Here is a 13543-nt window from a genome sequence, read left to right on the forward strand (position 1 = left end):
AATGCAAATGAATGTAATGGTGGAAAGAAAATAAAGAAATTTCTTGGGATAACTTGAAATACGTTTTAATTTTTTTTTTTTATTTGGAAATTTGAGTGCGGATTGGGGACGATCCCCACGTGTTTAGGATATCACACTTCCAACAGTACCATGATGAGAAAGACATTGGGGGCTGTTCAGGCATGCTTCAGAAGTGCTGCAGTTCCTCTATGGATCTCTGGAACTTGCCCACAACTTCGATCACACCATTCATGCAGCCTGTGAGTATCTGATGGATAGTGGATGGGCCGTTGCACCACGGTCATCTACCCCTTCCACCAGTTAGGTCTTCCTGCAGGGTTGGCTTGCTTTTTCACACTCTCTCTCTGGCAGGTCTACTTGATTTCCCAGGACAAGTCAGGTAGTTTTTCCTCCAGCTCACACTTCAGGCGATGTCTCCTCACCTTTGGGGGACACAAGCCCTAGTTGAGCAGTAGTTATTTGGAGGAGCACCCACTCCTTGGTCAGAGAAATCTTGGAACTGGAACAACAAGTGGGTCACTTTCATTCGGAATTGGCAGAAAGAGGATGTAGATTCTCTGTCTGTCTTCGCAAAATCTGTTTGGATCAGTTCCTCTTTCATATGTCCTTCTAAGGCTGTCTTCCAGCCTCAGCCTCTGTCTTGAGTGATACTCTTCACGGCATGACCGTCTCCATGTTGAAGCACCCACTACTGAGGCACAAGGAAGTGTGTGTGAGCAGTCTGCACCTGATTATCAACAGAAACACTTGATAGCATTCAGGAAGAGACACAAAGACCTACTGCCTTTCTAAAGGACCCTTCAAGTACTGCCAATAGAAACTGCAGTCCCTCCACTCACCTATGACATCCACCAAATGGAAGTTGCAGAAAGACTAATCAGCAGACCTCTGCATCATAAAGGACCTAATCGAATTTTTATTGGGAAGCCTTTTCCCTCTTTACCCACTTTTTGTGTTCCGTCTCTCCAGTCTAAAGAATGTCAGCAATACATGCAACTGTCTGAGAAAACAACCTCAACTCCATCTTGTGCACATGAACAGGCCAGGGGCTTCCAAAATAGAACCCACAAGCACGTGTCACTTTGGTTCACTCAGGCACTCATACGATGCATGTCGAACTTCACTGGCGTACAAGCACACATCCAGATGCACCGGATCTCTCTGCTAATATTATGGTTTCAGTGTCAGAAGCGGAACTTTCGGTGAATGGGCCAGTAGGCTCCCAGTCACATGACACAGATAAACGGCCTTCTGCTACTATAATCACTCCAAAACATGGTGTGCTGCGAACATCGCAGCACATGCATAAACCTGTGACTGAGATAGTAGTCCTCCTGTCACTACAGAAGTTACGCTTTGTCCATCTCTCCAAGTCCAGGACAAGCTGTAAGACAAAGTCAGGCCTAAGTGTTTGCGCACATAGTAGCAAACCAGGATTCTAGATACTCGCTGATGGGTTCCCAGGGTAAGGGGGGTCACGACTGTACACCATGCTGAGGACATTCCCATATGAACACATAGTACTTACTAAAAAGTCCAGAAATATGTCTAACAATACTAGAACTACTAATTTGATTGAAGAGGCCCATCCCTCAACAAGTCCCATTTAAAAGCTTTGAGCAAACAATTTTTTATAGAGGATTGGGCATAGACGCAAACACATATATGCCAATTCCTTAATTAACTGGTCACCAAATATTAAACATTCATCCTGTGAACAGCCACAGCTAGCTCGTTCTTTTATGGATCAAACATAATGGATTGCACCCAATAGGAAGTTGTTGAATTAACCTAAAGTTCAACATTTACTGGTCTCATCTGCTCTATCCAGCATCCATGGCTTTGTCGCAGTATGCAACCAGGCCCCATCAGCAGGTGTCCTAGGGGTTTTTCCAAGGTTCGTAAAAACTACCAGCAACTTTGGAGTACCAGCTACCATGGGGACCACCTTATCTGGATTGGTAGCACATTCTGTTCTAAACTTATTATAAACCACAGTGTCCATGGCACTTCTCACTCCGCTGCATACACACTTCATTCATACAAAGACACAATTAGTTATTGTACTAGAGATGTTGTAAAAAAAATAGAATCAATCAGGATCCATACCTGGCAAGAGTATAAAAGAAAGGCAGATGATCTGCTTCATGCTGGAAAACCACTGTCCAAGTACGGTGAGCCACAGGTATTGTGATCAATTATGTTCCAATTTTAAGTTAGACCATCTACTAACCATCTACTAAGATCAGTTCACAATGTTTCTCTCTCTAGATATGAATTAGCAGCATTTTACCCCATGAGAGCTTAAGTCACAGCCACATGATGGCCATACACTGCTTCCACCAACAGCATTGATCTCCCAGAGCAGGCTATAACTTGAATTGAAGAATTATGTTCATCTTTTCCAACTGTGCACATATCGGGTGGGTAAAGCCCTTTGAAATTAAGTGGAAACATAGCAAAAAAGTTATATTAAGTGATGCTAAATAAAGAGCACCCACTCGGTCTACCTTCTATCTCTGCACAGCAGGGGCTGACTACATGGATCACATCATGTAATGGCCGCAAAATGCACATATTAATCTTCCTGTCAAAACAAAATGCAACCTGTGGCGTATGTTTCAACCTTATCTAGTAACCATGTACATAAAATTACTGGAAACACAGATCCATACAACTGTCATAGCTTTGGACTGGGAGAGGACATGTGTAAGTATGTTCCATCTTCCATGAGAAAACAGTGTAAAGGTATGTCTCTTTACCCAACATCACACATCCGACACTCAGTGAACAAGTAATTATATAAGGGACACATCCTTCACCAGGATACAGGGGATAGGTGAATAGTGAAAACATGAGCAGGATACGTTTACAGAAAGAAAATAAATAGCAAAATACAGCACAGAAAAAAGAGAACAAAAATACAAAATGTAATAAATGACGTAAACAAAGAGCATAACCTCTAGAATTTTAAAGTGTTGATATTTTCGAAGAGGGCGAACGAGTCATTGATGAGGCCAGGACCAAGAGGCGTAGCTAGAGCCTGTAGCGCCCGGGGCTATCCATCAGATTGCCGCCCCCTGGGGGGGGGGGGGGTGCTGGGGAAAAAGGACGGCGAGCACCTGTAAGAAGTCCGAAAGACACATACTATCGGCTCTAATAGTCAGCTGAAGCTCACAACTTCTCCTCCACAGGCAGCCCGCTGCTAAGCTGAGCTCTGGAATTGGGTGTGAAAGAACTTACGTAGGACGAAACAAGCAAAAACGAATCACTTCCTGTGCTCGTCCTTGAAAAATGTACAGTAGCTTGAGGCATGTTACCTACCTATGCCTTCCAAAGCTAGAAATGGAAAAATTGAAGAGCAGGCACTCTGTACCAGAGTACCTGCTTGTTTCTGAGAAGTGCCGGTACTCTGTAATTAAATGTACTACGTCACTCTAGAGAAGTGCCGGTACTCTCCAATTAAACGTATTACGCATAGCTGCCAAGGTTTCAGATTACTTATGTGTGACATTTTCAGAATTTCAATGTAATTATGAGTGACATTCAACGACTATGAGTGACACTTTCTCGCAAGCAAAATCAAGCAATGAAGATGAGGGAAACATAAATACCAGAAATTACACCCATTTGAGAAATGAGAAATTTTAAGATTATCTTAAAACTGCTGCAAAGTACCAGAAATGGAAGTGCAGTTCTCCTCAACAGGTGCCAAAAGCAACACAACACCCTTCTTCTGTTTTCTCCCATGCACATACTCCTTCAAAACACTTCTTCAAAAACGCTCTCACACTAGCGGAATCTCCTCTCATCCTACACTTTACACCTGCTTGCACCGCAGATAATTGACACCGCTCGCTCCTGTGTAAAATTGCCATTCCATGATACAAAACCTTACCAGAGTGATCATTAAATCCAAACTTCTTCATGTAAACTATTGCTTTAACTGAGCAGATGGTGTCTGGTATTGAGTACCTGCACTACTTTAATTTAAAAGAAAGAGCATCTGCACTTCTCAGCACTGCTTTAATACATTTAATGGGAGAGCAGCAGCACTTCGGAGGAGCGAATAGGTACTGTAGATAATAAGTAGCAGCACTTTCTCTATGTTTCCATTTAAAGTAGTCTATAAACTTTCATAGGTATACATCCATCACCCCTCCAACCGCATACATCACTCTATCAGCACTGACAGTCTGCAGAATCCTCAGTCGCAGCTGCCACTTCGGGTAATTGACAAGTTACAGGCTCTGGCTTGTGCCTTTTGAAAATAGTACATACAGCACAGAGCTCGTCTGGACGAACACAAGGACCCCACCATTCCCGCAACACACATGGAGCCAGGGCAGGTGAAGAATGATTTATTTATTTACATCACAGGCCCGCCCAGGGGGAATCTCTTCCTAGGAGCCAGGGCTGGTGAGACCGCAGGGGGCACAGCAGGACTTCAAAACACTCCTGCCTGGTGCCAGTGTGAGCACGAACTCCGGCAGCGCAGCACTGAGAGGTCGCGCATGGATTGGAGGCCCCCAGTCAGAAGAACTCAAAATGGTATTCAAAATTTTAAATCTGTAAATAAATAAATCAAGGGACATATGAATGGAACCTAACCCACCGCGGCACCACCCCCGAGCCTGGAGAGCAGTGAGCAGAGCTACAGGCTCGGTGTTTGTCAGGCTGTTAGTTTTAAAACTATTTATTATTACCTCAGTGAGCCACGCAGCGGCCTCTCCTTGATGACAGTCTGTGACCTCTCTTCTCCGAACAGGTCCGGTTGCAGGGCAGCATGAGTAGGCACCGTGACCAATTCGGCACAGGCAGCCGTGCGAGCAGTGAGAGGCTGCCACTTAAACTACAGAAACAATTTGTAACTGCCGCCCGCTCGCACTGGGGCCCCGCCCGCCTCAGGAGTAACTTAACTTCCTGTCTCCTCCTTAAGAGCTAGACACACTGTTGCAGTCCTGACGCCATGTCACGTGAACGTAGCCGCCGCAGTAGTGAATCCAACAGCCAGCTAACACTCGGCAGCGCATAATGACTTCTGCACAGTGTCAGTGGTGCAGTTCAGCCCATGGCCAAATAAATTATAAAGGCCGCCGCAACGGGCCAGTGCCGCCGCCCTCAAAATAGTGCCGCCTGCGGCGGACCGCCCCCACCTAGCTACGCCGCTGCCAGGACCAGACTACAATCATGGGTGTTTCCTATATCTGGGGCCGAAGGGGGGCATTCTCACTCCTGAGCATTGTTTAATCTTTACCTAAAGGGTACAAACCTGAAAGAAGCAAGGTCTGTTCAGGGTAAGTGTTGACTAGGGGCCGCATTTCAGATAGTGCCCCGGGGGCACAACTGACATGCTTTTTAGTGCCTCCAGGACTCTATGGCATTACAGAAGGGGCCGCAGATGACTGTGTGGCCCCTTCTGTAATATTGATAGTGCTAATGCATGTATAGCGCCAACTCTACCTTCAGAAGGTGTTCCCTTATTTGCATGGAGGCATGACCCACGCAAATGATAGACTCACTTTGCTTCTGCACCCATAACGTATTACATATGCAGACGCTGAGGTAAACATTACCTTAGGAGACACACTGAAAGTGTACCACAAAAAGGTGGCGCACTATCAGTGCGCCCGAGTCACTCACTCCACTCACCTGCAGGGGGATCTTTAACCTTTCTTTATCGTGCTGGTGGGTTTCCGTCCACTCATAGAAACACAGCGGCCTTGAAGAAGCCGCTTTGTATTTTACTTAATGCACTGCCCCCAGGGCATTGCGAGTTCATGGGTGCCCTGGGGCAGCACATTCATTGCAATAGGGTGCACCTGCTTAAAAGTGTGCTGTGGCAGAAACAAGAACAATATGTTTTTTATGTAATATGGGCCCAGATGCTCTTGGGCGTGAGATGTCATGTAGACCAAACTTGAGGCTGGATGCGAGGTCTCCACCGCACCAAATAAGCTCTCTCCTAAGCCTAGCAGAGGACCTTCTCACAGTCTGCACCTTCATATTAGTGGGGATTTGGATGTTATTACTGTTATCTTTTTTCAGGTTTGGGGTTTGAAGTGACATTCAAGCTAACTCAATTGAACTTAGTTTCATTATTACTGAAAGACATGATATAATTGTGTCCACCAGAATGTTAATGCAGGGCCTCTCAGCCAGTTCTGAGCTCACGTTTTGACTTTCCTCTAGCCAAGGAGTCCAGCCTTTGATGAATCCTTCTACACCCTGTGTGTGTCGAGGAAAGATGGGGCCTAGTTCAGTGTCTGCTTCTGCCTGAATTTTAGCCAAGATCCCTAGTACCTAAGTCCAGTGCTCCTCCATTAAACTAATTGCCAGTGGCAAGGTGTGGCACATCTGTATCGAAGCAGAAGCCTGCAGCTTCAGCTCCTTCTGTGTACCTTGCCTTTTATCAACTGTTGCTCACCTGCTGCCTATACATACTATTTTGTTTTGTTCTGAAGATACCTACTATTTCGAACACGTCACAGGAGTGCAACAGTGTGTTGGTAAAAACATTGAACTGCAAATTAGCATGACACAGGATAGGGGTGAAGTGCGGTAAGGATTTATGGGGTTTTCTCAATTAGTAGAGTTTTACAGGGCAGGATTAAGGCGAATTACTACAGCCATCTCTGGGTGAAAGTACTGGAAGGGAAAGAATAATGTCCTTGTGCAGGAATGAGGTGCATCTGCAGATTCCTGTTTTGATGAAAGTGGTTGAATTAAAGGGAGTGCTATAGGTCAGAAATGAGTTAGCATGGTAACCTCTGGACTAAAGAGAGACTTACCAACTCACACGATGCCACCACGTCTCAAGCGATTTTAGCACCCTTCACACGGTCACCCTGTGAAGATAAAAAATCACATGGTGGCAGGCAAGACAGGCTAGAAACCATGCATAGAGTAGATTTTTAGCTCGTCTATTGTGTCTGTAAACAGCCGATGTCAATTAAGAGGCGGGAAAACACCCCTGGACATCGGCGACAGCCTCAGCGACTCTTTGGTTTTTTTTTAAGTGGAGAGGACGTGGTTGGCTTGGTGGAGGGCGAGTGCCTCTTAGGTAGATCTCAAAGCAAACACAAGGAGATGATGGATGGATCACTGAAACTTTTCAGACACTCACCCCCAGTCACAGATCTGGGTTGAATCAATCATCATTCTTTAGCTCACTTCGCTACACCAGTTCAGACACAGCTATATGCAAATCAGTCTTGACCCTGTGACTCATGGGAATAGTCCAGCCCGAACTGCCAAGCCATGTCTTCCCTGGACTGGAAACAAGCATCCTGGGACCGGTTTCGGGGTAATACCCCTCGTCAGCCAGGCTAGCTTGAATCCAGTGGCAAAGTGAGCAAGGGATTCACGTCTGGACATACCCTGCCAACTTAAAGCAAACAAAGCAAACACAAGGAGATGATGGATGGAGTGCTGAAACTTTTCAGACACTCACCCCCAGTCACAGATCTGGGTTGAATCCATCATCATTCTTTAGCTCATTTCCTCACCCCAGTTCAGACACATCTATATGCAAATCAGTCTTGACCCTGTGCCTCATCAGAACAGTCCAGCCCAAACTGCCAAGCCATGTCTTCCCTGGACTGGAAACAAGCATCCTGGGACTGGTTTTGGGATAACACCCCTGAAAAGCCAGGCTAGCTTGAATCCAGTGGCAAAGTGAGCAAGGGACCCACGTCTGGGCATACCCTACCAACTTAGGGAGAACAAAGTAAACACAAAGAGATGATTGATGGAGCGCTGAAACTTTTCAGACACTCACCCACAGTCACAGATCTTGGTTGAATCCACCTTCATTCTTTAGCTCACTTCGCCACCCCAGTTCAGACACATTTTAGGTAGATCTCAGCACAAGGCCCTGCCCCCTTCAAGCCTCTGCCCTGTCCTTCATGGTGAAAAGTTAACAGTGAGCAGAACACTGGGTGCAAATTTGATAGAAGTGGAGTTGAGACTACTGTAAAAAGTGGAGAGGGTGCTTTCCTCTTTTACCAACATGTTCTCTGAAGGCAGAGAGTATCTGTACCCAGCCAAGTGGATGCAACTTTTCAGAACTGACCATCTTGGTGATGGCAAATTTCGGATCTCTCGGACAGAGTAATGCCCACTTACCCCAGGAAGTGGTCATATAGGGGGGCCTGGTGACCCGAGTGTTAAGTAGCCCATTGGCTACTACCCTACACTCCCCTAACTACCTTACATTCAGTATTTAGGGGAGCCCTGGCACCAGGAAATCAGACCCTGCCAACCAACAGACGAAGAAGGGCCAAAACTGCTTGGCACCAGATCTGCTGGCTTGTTTGCCTACTCTCGACAATTGCACCAAAGCAGACTCACCCTGCAAACTGCTGATCCTCCAAAGCATGGAAGGACTGCTAGCATTTCCCCAAAGACTCAGGAACTCCAGTTCCCCTGCATCTTGCAGGTACCAAAGACTGAGCTGTGAGGCTCCTAGACCACAAAAGTCCGACACCGGAAAGCACCACTGCAACCGAGTTGCCTAGTGAAATGGGCTAACGGTACCAACGTGGTACCGAGATCCTGACCACCTACGAAGAAGAATGACACTGAAGAGCCACGAAGGCAGAAGACCGAGGAAGAGCAACTGACTTGGCACCAGCCTTGCCTGCCTGTCTGCTGTTCCCCGTCAAACTGCACCAAAGACATCTTGTCTTGCAGCTGTTGTGTTTCCACAGTCTGGGAGGACTGCCTGCCTTCAATAAAGGCTCAGGAACTCCAGTGGAACAGCAGAGCTGCTTCCCTGCATCCAGCAGGCACCCCAGTGCTCTGGACTGCTAAAACCCTGACACCGCAAAACACCACTGCACCTGTGCTTCCGAGCCCGAGCTGAAGTGGCCAACAGTGCCACAGTGGTCCCCCAGCCCTCAAGGGACAAAGCCCACATTGGATTTACCCACTGGGGTCTTCCCGATGTTGTCTGCACACGGTGAAGAAAATCCAACCCCTAAAGACACCTCTGCACCCGTTGGCCCTGGAGACAAGCCCCAAAGGCATCCCCCATCTGAGCATTGTAAGAGTTGAGCCCCCCTGTTGGTTCAGCCAGATTTGCCCCTCAGTCCGAGCCTGCAGCCTATTTTCCGACAGACCGATCTCCATAAACTTTAATGGGGCACCCAATGCTGTAAGGCACCGCTGCATCCGGCAGCCCCAGTGCTGCCTGAAGTGAACTGTTGGTGCTTACTTGGACCCTAACCCATACGCACCTTAAGTCCCGAAGATTGGTCCCGTAAGTCCCTGCTGAGTGTCCGGAGGCAATACATGTTTTTCCTCAAGAAGTTAACATTACCACGAAGTGCTTCAATTCTGATTTAAAGTATCAAAATAACCAGAAGCTGAAAAACACACCTCTGAACCAGGGACGCCCCAGTGCCTCCCGAGGAGAGCGGTTGGTGTTGCCTGGGACCTTGCCCCATACTTACCGTAAGACCCAGGGAATGGTCCCGTAAGTCGCTGTTAAGTGACTGTATGCAGCGTATGTTTTCTTCCTAAGTTAACATTGCCACAAAGTGATTTAATTACGATTTAAAGTATCAAAAACGGCTTTCTACAAACCTGCAATTTGAAAAAGGGCCTACCTGATCTTGATTAACTTGGTGCCTAAAGTTATATAAAGATATGTGTTATTTTAATAAATTGGTGTGATTCTCCTTGGAGTTCTCCTTATTGAGTCGTGTGTGTCATTTATTGGCTGTGTGTGTGCAACGGATGTCTAACACTCTGATAGGCCTAAGGCTGCTCGACCACACTACGCCCTAGAAGAGCACCTTGGAATCGCTAGAGCAAACCCCTGTCCATTAGTAAGGGAATACCTGGACTGTTTGCACTGTATACCTCTTTGTGGTATACCATATAAGGAGCCAACTTCCCATACATTTTCACATTTTCAAAAAAGGGGTCTCAAAGCGCTTATTTAACACGTTAAATCTGTTATATCTAGTCTCTCGGAAAAAGGTTGCTTTTTTTCTGCGACTTCTCTGACTCGTTCCCCAGTGCTACTGTGTCACTCGCGGACTGGCAAATAGTTTCTCAGGCATTGCAGTCCAGTAAACAACCAACAGAAAAATGTGGCACTGAAATACTACTGTGGGCTGAACATGATGTGATTGACAAGGTTGCAAGTCAATGGCTGAAGGTTTAAAGGCAAAACAATTTGATGGCTAAAGGAAGCGGACCAAAAGCCCCTTGGAGTAAATATAAAAATCAGTATGCACGCCATGAATAGTAGAATTGCCATACACATCAAGCCTAATCAAGAAAGGATGATTGTGTGCTGCTCTGTTACTACAATGTGATTACTGTAACCATTACTTGTGATGATGCAATTTGAGAACTTACGATAAATGTGAACAATTAGGTAGTCTATGTGTTAACAAATGCAGATAAAACTTTCTTATAAAAGAAAAAGACTGGATAACCCACTCGACTCACACTTGACATGGGCTAACTTAAGAGCTGCGACAGGCTGAGAGCCTAAATAGAGCACTTGGATGTGTACTGTATCATAGAACAATATTCTTTGTGGCTTTCAAGCACAAAGGTAGCATTAGGGATGGCTGGATACCATACATGAGAATAATGTTGGGAGTGCTTGCCTTAGGTGTTGATTTGGCTCCAAGGATACGCAGAGCATTTTTCAGAGAACACCGTCTTACGTTAGCACAAGGCAGAATGAAATGTCGGCCACAATGTGATTCAAACCTGTGATCTTTAGACTGCCATCAGTTTACCTCATTAGGATCATTAACAAAGTGAGCTATCCTACTAGCTTTATCAGCTATCTAGTTGTATAAGCTGGTAAACAGCTAAATGACTTAATGTATCCAGATACTTAATGCTCATGTTGCAGATATGTCAATGATCCACTGGTCACAGCTTTGAATTACCATGAAAGAACATGTTACTTACCTTTGGTAATGCTCTTTCTGGAGGATACTCTAGCTAACTGCAGATTCCTCACCGCTAGAGTACTCCCTGAAAGCTTTTCACAGCAGTGCTTCCTCACAGCAGTACATGGCACTGTGTGGCTCATTGGTGACTTTGTTCCACCTCTTATGTGACAGAGCAGCGTGAATATAGATGCCACGGCTGTGGTCTGAAGTCAATTTATATCTTAACTCTGTGTACAGCCTCAGACGCGTAGCTTAAAACTTAATTATAAGATCCACTGTGAAGCTCTTTAGATTTGGACCTTTTTTGATGGTAAAAGAGACCATTCCACAGAACAGGAAGGTGGGAGGACGGTGAGGAATCTGAGGTTAGAGAGAGATCCACCAGAAGGAAAAGTTACTTCAGTAACAATCTTTCAGGTGGATACTCTACCTGTAGATTACTCACCTGTAGAATAAATCCAGGAATCGGACAGGATCCAGAAACTTTAAAACTCTTACTTCGCCAGTAGGGGCCCCCGCCTTCAGATTGATTCTGGAATTGGCATCAGGTGACATCATCAAAGCCATATTGCATCCACTTTGGCGCACAACGTCAGTTTCCTACCATTTTTTTCCAAGCCTTCAAGGTGAGAGGTAGATTGACATCAACAGATTAGTGCAGTACCGAAAATAAAAGTGGAATCCACTTAATTTTACCTATAACGCATCCCTCAAAAGTGGAGGCAGGTAGGTCGTGAGGAAACTGCAAGTAGGTAGAGTTTCCACAAGAAATATTTTGACCACAGGTAAGTAACTTGTTCTTCTGCTTGTTGTTTCTACCAGCAGATTCCTCAACTGCAGAATAGACTACAAAGCACTACCATACCTACAGAGGAGAGGGGATGGATGGTTAAACAAGGAAATCTTGCAGAACTCACTAGTCAAAGTGTCTGTCCCTACACACAGAGTCCAGGCAGTAGCGCGTGGCAAAATTGTGCAGGGATACCCACATCGCCGCCTTTCAGATCTCTGCTATGGGAACACCCCTGGCAAGGGCAGAAGTAGTGGCTTTGGCCCTCACTGAAAGGGCCGCGATTCCTCCTGGAGGGTTTTTCTGGCTAAAGCAGAAGATGATCCATTTTGAGAGGGTCCTTCTCTGCACTGCTTTTCCCTTTTTGGCACCACAGTATACAACAAAGAGCTCGTCATCCAGCTATTTATCCTTGGTACAGTCTAGATAGTAGTTGACAGCCTGCTAGGGAGCCAACCGATGCAACTGCTCCTCCTCCTCCTTAGTGGGGTGGGGGGGGCAGAGGGAAGAAAGTTAGGAGGGTGATGGACTGACTCAGATGGAATGGTCTTTACGGGCCTGAATCCAGAGTACACTGTTGAACGTCAAAGTCCTCAAGTCCCTCTAAGCTGCTGCTGCAAAGTTAGGAACTGCTAGCAACTAAGTCTGGGTGGAGTTAGCGGAGTTCCACAATGCGGAACTCCGCGAAGTGCAAAACAGTCCACGAGTAGCAGAGTGCCACAGATAAATGCTGCTCGTAGTGATTTTCAGTGCAAGGTGCTTGTTCGCACAGTACAATCATCGTGAACTGCACCATGCACCGCGCAAGCTGGCACTGCTTCCTTTCTGCCGCTCGAGTAGATTTTTACTTGAGCGGCCGCTTTCTCAACATGAACAGACGGTTTCTCACCTCAAGCGGTCGCGAGCATACGCGACCACTCGTAATGAAAACTCTGACCACCAGCGTTGAGAAATCTCGCCAGGGGGTTGATTTTCCACGCTCGCGCTTGCCAACTTGATGTTGATGATCGCGAACAAGGAAAAATCTCACCAGGAGGTGGATTTTCCTCGCTTGCGCTCACCAACTTGATGTTGACGAACGCAAGGGAGGAAAAAAACTTCGCTCCATGAAGCGAGTTCTCCAGTATTGGGGTGTCTTTCATAGATTCACATGCTTGAATATTCCCCGTCGTCGAAGTGGGAGTCCCACAGTACATAAAAAAAGCAATAAGCCTTATATATATATATATATATATATATATATATATATATATATATATATATATAAATAAAATACATTATAAATAAACATTATATATTTTAAAATAACATACAAAGTCAAAAGTACCATAGGATAACATTGACACATAGGAATGCATTGAAAAAGAAATCACTTTACCGACATATCCATGTCGTTTTTATAGTCCAAACTCCAGCCAATCAGGCGCAAACACACTCTAGAACCTTCTCCACAGAAGCTCAGGCCCTCAGATTTTCTACCGCACGTCGTGTGAAGTGAGTCTCCCTGAGCTCTGCTTAGTTTTTCTCTGGTTTTGGATATCTTCAGCTTTTCCTGATGTCTTCAAGTAAGAAGTCTCTTTTCCGTCCTTGTGCTTCTTGTGGGAAGTTGAGGCTCTTTTCAGAGGACCCTCACGAGAAGTGTATATACTGCCTCTATCCAGACCATGAGGTAGGAAACTGCAAAATTTGCAGGACTTTTTCTCAGAAGACTCTAAAGGATAGAGAGGGCTGTCTCTTTCTGTGGCTACAGAAGTTGAAAGTCACAGATAATCCTCTCTCTGACGCCGAAAGTGTGGCTTCTGGACGC

The 13543-nt window shown here is 45.8% G+C and overlaps 1 protein-coding gene across 1 annotated transcript in view; it reads left to right on the plus strand.

Moving 5' to 3' along the window:
• Positions 1–13543, plus strand: part of ADAM12 (ADAM metallopeptidase domain 12) — a 2563649-nt gene that overhangs the window by 2518815 nt on the left and 31291 nt on the right. The window lies entirely within an intron of this gene.

The sequence above is a fragment of the Triturus cristatus genome, chromosome 1_2 (assembly GCF_964204655.1).
Source record: "Triturus cristatus chromosome 1_2, aTriCri1.1, whole genome shotgun sequence".
Classification (NCBI taxonomy): domain Eukaryota; kingdom Metazoa; phylum Chordata; class Amphibia; order Caudata; family Salamandridae; genus Triturus; species Triturus cristatus.